The sequence below is a fragment of the Danio aesculapii genome, chromosome 10 (assembly GCF_903798145.1).
Source record: "Danio aesculapii chromosome 10, fDanAes4.1, whole genome shotgun sequence".
NCBI lineage: Eukaryota > Metazoa > Chordata > Actinopteri > Cypriniformes > Danionidae > Danio > Danio aesculapii.
In genome coordinates, this window is record NC_079444.1 from 8,485,199 (window position 1) to 8,492,492 (window position 7,294).

Here is a 7,294-nt window from a genome sequence, read left to right on the forward strand (position 1 = left end):
GATGACGACTTTAGTCAGGCTTACAAAGTACCCTTACTCTGGGTGCTATTTATTATAATCGAAACGACAAGCAATAAGGTAAAAATCTAAATCAAATTTAGTATTCTTTTAGCCAGTCCAGTAGATGACAACACTGAAACTTGGAAAGTGGTTTGTGCCACCCCACATATAGTATTATAGTTGTTATTGTTGTTGTTCTGGTGTACAAATAAACATGCAGTTTTTGCAAAATTGTATTTTTGTAGTTTATACCTAGTTGACAACAATATTGGTTTAAAAGCGTGCATTTTGAAATCCATTTGCAACGATCTGTATTTTAAGGCTCCCAATACATTGTTGTGCAAATATGAATAGCGAAATTGGGTAAAGTGTAAAGGCCACACACTTTTCTTTGCTAGTCGAAATTTCACGTTCAATTCGAAAGAAAAAAGATTTTTTATATTTTTCAATCAATCAATCAATAATTTTAGATTGATTGGGATGATTCTGTGGTGCAGTGCATTTGCAATAAAGAAAAATATGCTAATTATATAAACAGGGTTTTATTGCTTTCTGAAGACACAAAATGTATTCAGGTATACAGAAATCGAATGCCCAAATACTATCAAAACCCCTCAAAGTCACAGGCCTCAAGAAACAATTGCAAAGTGACCAATTATAATCCAGATTCAACATTGCATATTCTCGCAATGACTATTGCGAATGATCACATTGCAATATCGATGCTGAAACGATATATTGAGCAGCCCTAGTTGGCAGCCCTAATTTTTTACAGATTTGTTAGTTTCTAATGTTATAATCAAACTTTTCAATATGCTGTCTTGCCTTTATGAAATGCAACAATACAATACGTACCAAATACATAATTTAAAAAAAGCTGTTAACTATAAAATATAATGAGTATACCTTAGAGTAAGATTTAAATACAAAATCTGAAGAATTTTAGAACATTTAATATTAGCAAATTTCAGTACAATTAGAGGTTTGTTTGGTAAAATTTTTAAACGTGATTTTTCTTTTGGCAAAATATGAAAGCACTTGTTGTTCACAGACCTAACTACGTTTATTTACTTATCTATTAATTGAAATGAAGTAAAGTTGGTGATATATTCGCACATTCGTTCATTGACAACTTGTAACATGCTACCTATATTGTTCACCATGGTATTTGGTCTGAAATCACATGCATGATTAGAAAACAGCATTAGCACTATTTAATTGACTGTGAACATTGTACTTTTATCGTCATTGGCTGCTATAATAGTGAAATTGTTTACCATTTAAAATTTGCAAAGAATATTTTGTGAAATTTATTTATATATATATATATATATATATATATATTTATTTATATATATATATATATATATTATTAATATATATATATATATGACAAAGTCTGAATGTGTGAATATAAGACCAACTTTACCTCAATATTAATTAAGTGGCATCACTCAGGTATTTGTACGTTTTTTTATTAAATAATGATAGCTTTTATGGGTTTTAAAAGCCCACTTATAGTCCAAAATCAAACAAAACGTGCTCAGAGGTAGGCATGGGTTGATAACCGTTTCCAAGGTATACCGTAGATTGCAAGTCAATTTTCTGCAATACTCTTACTTAGGTATGTGTACAATATTTTTGTATTTTTTCCCCCGTTTCTTTTATCAAACAGTATATCCAGCAAAAAAATGATATCCAAAGATGCCATTTTAAATTGTAAAAAATAAAAATCTGTTTTTGAAATAAATGAAGACAACAGAAGTCAATAATTTATTTGAATTATTTAGCCTGACATGTTCACTGTTCCAAAAGATTTAAAATGTTTCTTAAAATAAAATATATTTTGTTTAAACAGGGGAGAAAATGTTTTTTTACCCAGACATTTAAAAAGAACATATTATAAAGCGGTAATCACAATACCACAAAACCATGATATTTTTATTCAAAGTTATCATACCGTCAAAATCTTAAACCAGCCCATGCCTACTCAGGGGTATCTTAAATTATGTGTTTGTGCTCTTTGGGTAAGGGACTCATCAGAATAAAATGCAAAAATTTGTCCAAGGCCCTCGAAAAATGTGGAAAAAAAAAAACAATCAAAGGCTTTTTAATATTTTTCCCACATTATTCGAGTGCTTTGAACTGATTTGAGCTGTTTAGACCGCTTAAAGTGCTTTAAAGTTCCTTGGTATGGTGGACTTACTTGAACGTTCAAATCAAAACAAACACTCGAAGTTTTACGCGTTTTAGGAAGTGCTCACGAACTTTTTGCTTTTTTCCCCCGTCAAACATCACATTCGCCAATGAAAGATTCAAAGGGGTGTTTTTAAACAAAATCTGGCCTCATGGAATGTTTGATTCTAACGTTTTGGCGCGTTGCGATGTTGCAACTTTAACGCCCAATAATGTTGCCTAGGTATGCTTTACCTCTCTTACGCTTTGACATAGTGCCAGAGTCTGAGATGGGCAATACAGAGGCCAATGAGCGAGGTGCGATTTGTGTGTCAATGTTCTTGAACATGCATTTATATACGAACGCTACACCAATAACATGCATTTCAGAAATCAACTGTGCAAAACAAACACCGTCACTATGCATCTAATGGTACAATTCTAACCATACTCAGAAATCAAGCATGAGTTTGTTAAAACTGATGGCTAATTGATTTGTAAACGCATTGTTTACCTTCTTCGGTGATTTGATGGGGTCTCACGAGCTCGTTAAGGCTGCATGGGCCGCTAATCGACTCACTGTCCCGGTCTACCTACAATATAACAAACCCAAGGATCAATACATTTAGATTAACCTCTGCATTATACACTTACAAAGGTTAGAAACTCATCTATGCAAAAGGGAGAAGTCGAAATTTGCCTTCTGATGCGAGTTTGTGTGACCATTGATTTTGTGTAAACCGCTAGCAGCCTGCGCTACTTTCTTTGACAGAAAAATAAACAGCTTTCAAAGGGGGTTTGCGAGCCGTTGTCTTCTCGTTTACCCATCCAACTCACCCTTCTTGTGCGAAGCGTTCTCCGTAATAAAGCGGTGGCTTAAAATCCGAGCGAAACTGATTATTCGCGAGTGGGTAAAAGTCGATTTAAAACAATATTTTCCTTCCCACTGTAGCCGAATTACAGCAGCAGACGACGGCCTCCAACGCGCGCAACCTAATCTTATTGCACGCAACGCGATCCGCGCTCCGCATAAGCCCCGCCTTCTATACTCCCATTGGAGAATCTGACAGCCAGTCATAAATATGCTCTTCATCGATAGGATAGCAAAAACGTCACTCTTGATCAAAATTGAATATGCAAACTAGGGTCGATTTTTATTGGCTAATCAGGGTGCGTCTTCTAATCAGTAATGTTTAGGTTGTGGAAGTAGGCAGTGGTTTGTCGATGCGCCTGTCCATCTATTGACTTCATAATAGAGTCTCACTGAAATGGGTGGAGAAACCGCCTCTAAATAACATTACTATGAGATTGTGAGGTGTGTGTTCATCCGCCATTCAAGCTAGCTAAAAATAAAGCTAAAACATTTCATACGCTATTGCTGATGGCCACGTGCGATCCGTTGCAGTAATAACACATAAGCCAAACAGGTTTAGAAAATTCACCAGTCTTTTTTACAGGATTTTGATATTTTTTTGGAAATTGCAGGGGTGGAAAATATAACCGTTACATTAGAAAGGCTATGGAATACATAATAGCAATAAATAATAACAGGCTTTGTTATAGACGAATGTGAGTTAATGTGAATTGTGTGATGTGTGTGTATTTGATGGTGAAACAAAGCCCACATCACTGATTTCTTTAATAACATGAAGCGTCGCCAGTTCATGTCACTAGATGGCGCCATTGTTTATTAATAGTTTTTGTCTGTTTGTCCGTTGCATTTCTTACATTAAAAGAAAAACAAAAACTTATTATCAAATTTTCTTACATTTGACTAATTGACAAAAGACTAAAGAGGGTACGTAAAGAAACGATAAAAGAGTAAAGAGTATTTAAACAATTGGTATAAATAGAAGTGTAATGTTTTATTATTGATAGATAATTAAACTGCTAAATTAACCATTATAATTTCAGTTCTTGATGAGAACAAAGTGAGGTTTGTATTTGTGTGTTTATTTACAGTTAAGCATGTAAAACATTCCAATAAACACATACATTTACATAAGAATTTGCTTTGAAATTTATCTTAAATACAATATGCTTAAAGACAAAGAAAATAAATTTTGAATAAGTTTAGCATATTTATATTATCCTTGATACTCTAAGTAACAGAATATTTCCAAACAAATGATTTATAGAGACAAAGACTGACAAAAAGTGTGCAATGAGTTAATCTTCTTTTCCTTTTTTCCAAGAGCAGTGCCAACAAGTTAATTTAAACAGAAGGGTGTTATCTTTTATTTTTTTATTCAAACTTTATTCAGTAGAGATATGGGTTAGACAACATATGTAACATCTGCACAGTATTGACACTTTTTTCTTTTCTTTTCTTTTTTGATCAAATAAAACAAGTTTGCAAAAAAACAATCATTAGGAATTTTCATGACAATTTACAGTAAATTATCACAAGGCAATGTATTAACTAACATTACAAATAAGCAGCACATTTGTCATGTTTTTTTAATTGTTGTTAATAAACATGCAGCTGTTCACTGTTAGTTGTTAGTTCCATTAAAAATCCTTTTTTTTAAATACATTTATAAAACCCAAAGTTTTATTTGTTGATGTTGATGTGAGATATAATAATAATAATAATAATAATAATAATAATTATTATTATTAGTAGTAGTAGTAGTAGTAGTATAAAATCAGCTGAGACATTAAATTGAACAAAATTGACTGTAAAAATATTTATAATGCTTGTTGAAAACAACTTGTTAAAGATCTGTTTTCTACAAAAAAACAAAACAAAAAAAAAACATCAAGTTGCCTAAAAGAAATTATCTAAAATACATACATACATTTAAAATAGAATGTTGCCAACCTGATATTATATTATTCATTCATTTTCTTTTCGGCTTAGTCCCTTTGTTAATCTGGGGTCGCCACAGCGCAATGAACCGCCAACTTATCCAGCATATGTTTTACGCAGCGGATGCCCTTCCAGTTTGCAACCCATTACTAGGAAAATATTATATGATTATTTTATATTATTATTGTATGACACAATATAAAATAATAGTTAGTTATATTTGCACTGTATTTTAATCAAATAAATTAACTCCTGGTTACTTAAAATAAACTAAATCCTTCTAAACTTTTCACATAATTATAAGCTAGGCCTATTCTTTTAGATACCAACCAATAAAATGAAAAATATCTTTTTGCCACATGACGACGTCATGATTGAGCTCGCCTTGCGCAGATTCTTATATATAGGCCGGTGATTGGCGCGCACACGCGCGTGGGTCTCTCAGGTGTGTGTGTTTGTTTGTGATGGACCTGCAGCGTTTCTTCTGCTGCACCGCAGTGTTTGTTTTACTCTCAGGTAACTTTTTCCCTCCCGACTTTTTGTTAGAACCATGGTGTTTTTCAAAGATATTTTTGTAATGGTCTTCCTCTTAAAATAGGCTAAGCTAAATAAAAGGAGAACGCTAGTTGTCACAAGGCCACATCTCGAAACGCGACCAACCACTGATTTATATACAATTTTGTTCTATATTTTAGGTCAGCCTAAGCCGATGTTTTACTTGTACTCTAAAAGTTATTTAAATGAAATAAAATTTCGCCGAAAATGACCGTTTTCAACATTGGTCATAAAGCTTCATATCATGTAAAAATGGTTTCAGCAGAATTGTCGATAGACCGATAACTGAAGTAATACTGAAATTCAGCTTTTAATTATAGGAATGCATTTAATTTTCAAAGTTATTTAAACAAAAATAGTCATAATAAAAAGTTATTTTTTTATTTTACCTATTGCTATAAAAATGCATGAAATATATAGTAGTAAATATTCTATGTATGTCAAAATAACGAATATTGTTTATATTTTCAGCTTTGCCTGTGCTCTCAGGTGTTGATGGCGGCTGCAGCAGCAATCAGTGGCAGTGTGATGATGGAGCGTGTGTTTCCCACAGATGGCGCTGTGATGGTGCCAGCGACTGCCAGGATGGATCTGATGAGATGGAATGTTGTATGTATCATGTCAATAATTCAGAAATCAAAATGAGTAAAAATAATTCAGATCAAAATGATGATCTTAGTGTATAATAAAGGGTGATATAGCTTACTTTATGGAATGAGAAGCAACGATGAACTTGAATGATATGCCACCAGTGTGTCAGCCTGGAGATTTTGAGTGTTTGGATGGGTCCGGCTGTGTGATTGGGTCTGATGTTTGTGACGGGATGGCCCATTGCCCCGATGGTTCAGATGAGTGGGATTGCAGCTGGCGTTTTGGGTGTCTTTCGAATGACTGGAAGTGCAGGAACAACATTTGCATCCCACAGGAGCTTCTCTGCAACAAGGCCAATGACTGCGGTGATGATTCTGATGAAGAAACCTGTGGTGAGAGAGACTCTAGACTGGTTAAACTCTAATATACCTTTTATAGATGATAGTAAATATACTATAAATATTACCTTTTATATTATATGGGCTGTTGTGTGTATATATTAATTAAATCTGATTAGCTGAAGGTCATTGCAAATTCTATTCTTGCAAATTCTATTCTTCATTGCAATTATTTTCTGATAAACGCACAGCTAAAGTTCCAGGCTAGTTAAGGTTCCATATCACTATGCTAAATCATGTAATTTATTTATTGTTTTCAACATAAAAAAAGATCTGAACAAAAGGCTTTGGATGATTCGTGTTAAAAAAAATAAATAAATAAATAACACATCCAAAATTAGGCCGGTAGCCAGCATGGTGAGAGGGGTGATTCTTGTTTCTCAAAAAGTGGACCTTTTCTATTTAATTATGAGGTTTAAATACTGCATTTAGTGACATTTTAAGCTGTATTTTTATCCAGATTAGCTTGTCAGATGGTTATAACATTAGCTAAATATTTAGAATAAAGAAATATGAAAAAAAGAAATAATTAAAACACATTCCCACATGGCCAACACATACAACTTTCCTCAGTCAGAATTTGTCCATCTGAATATTAAAAAAAAAAACATATTTAGTACATAGTTTCATTCTTTTTCTGATCTTTTTTGTTAAAAAAAAAAAAAAAAAACTTTTTGAATGTTCATGAATGCCTAAAATAGCCCAAATAGTATTTAAATAAACATTAATATGGGCCTATTTTAGCGCTTTAAACCTTTTTAGT

General features: G+C 32.9%; 1 protein-coding gene across 2 annotated transcripts in view; it reads right to left on the bottom strand.

Annotated features, from left to right (window-relative positions):
- The window catches only part of smad2 (SMAD family member 2), a 45,342-nt gene extending 42,184 nt beyond the window's left edge, over nucleotides 1-3,158 (bottom strand). For both annotated transcript variants that reach the window (XM_056466834.1, XM_056466833.1), the window contains exons 1-2: nucleotides 3,013-3,158; nucleotides 2,690-2,768 (exon numbers count right to left, since the gene is read on the bottom strand). The gene's annotated coding sequence lies outside the window, so the exon portion shown is untranslated. The remainder of the gene's footprint in view (nucleotides 1-2,689; nucleotides 2,769-3,012) is intronic.
- Between the last annotated feature and the right edge of the window lie 4,136 nt (nucleotides 3,159-7,294).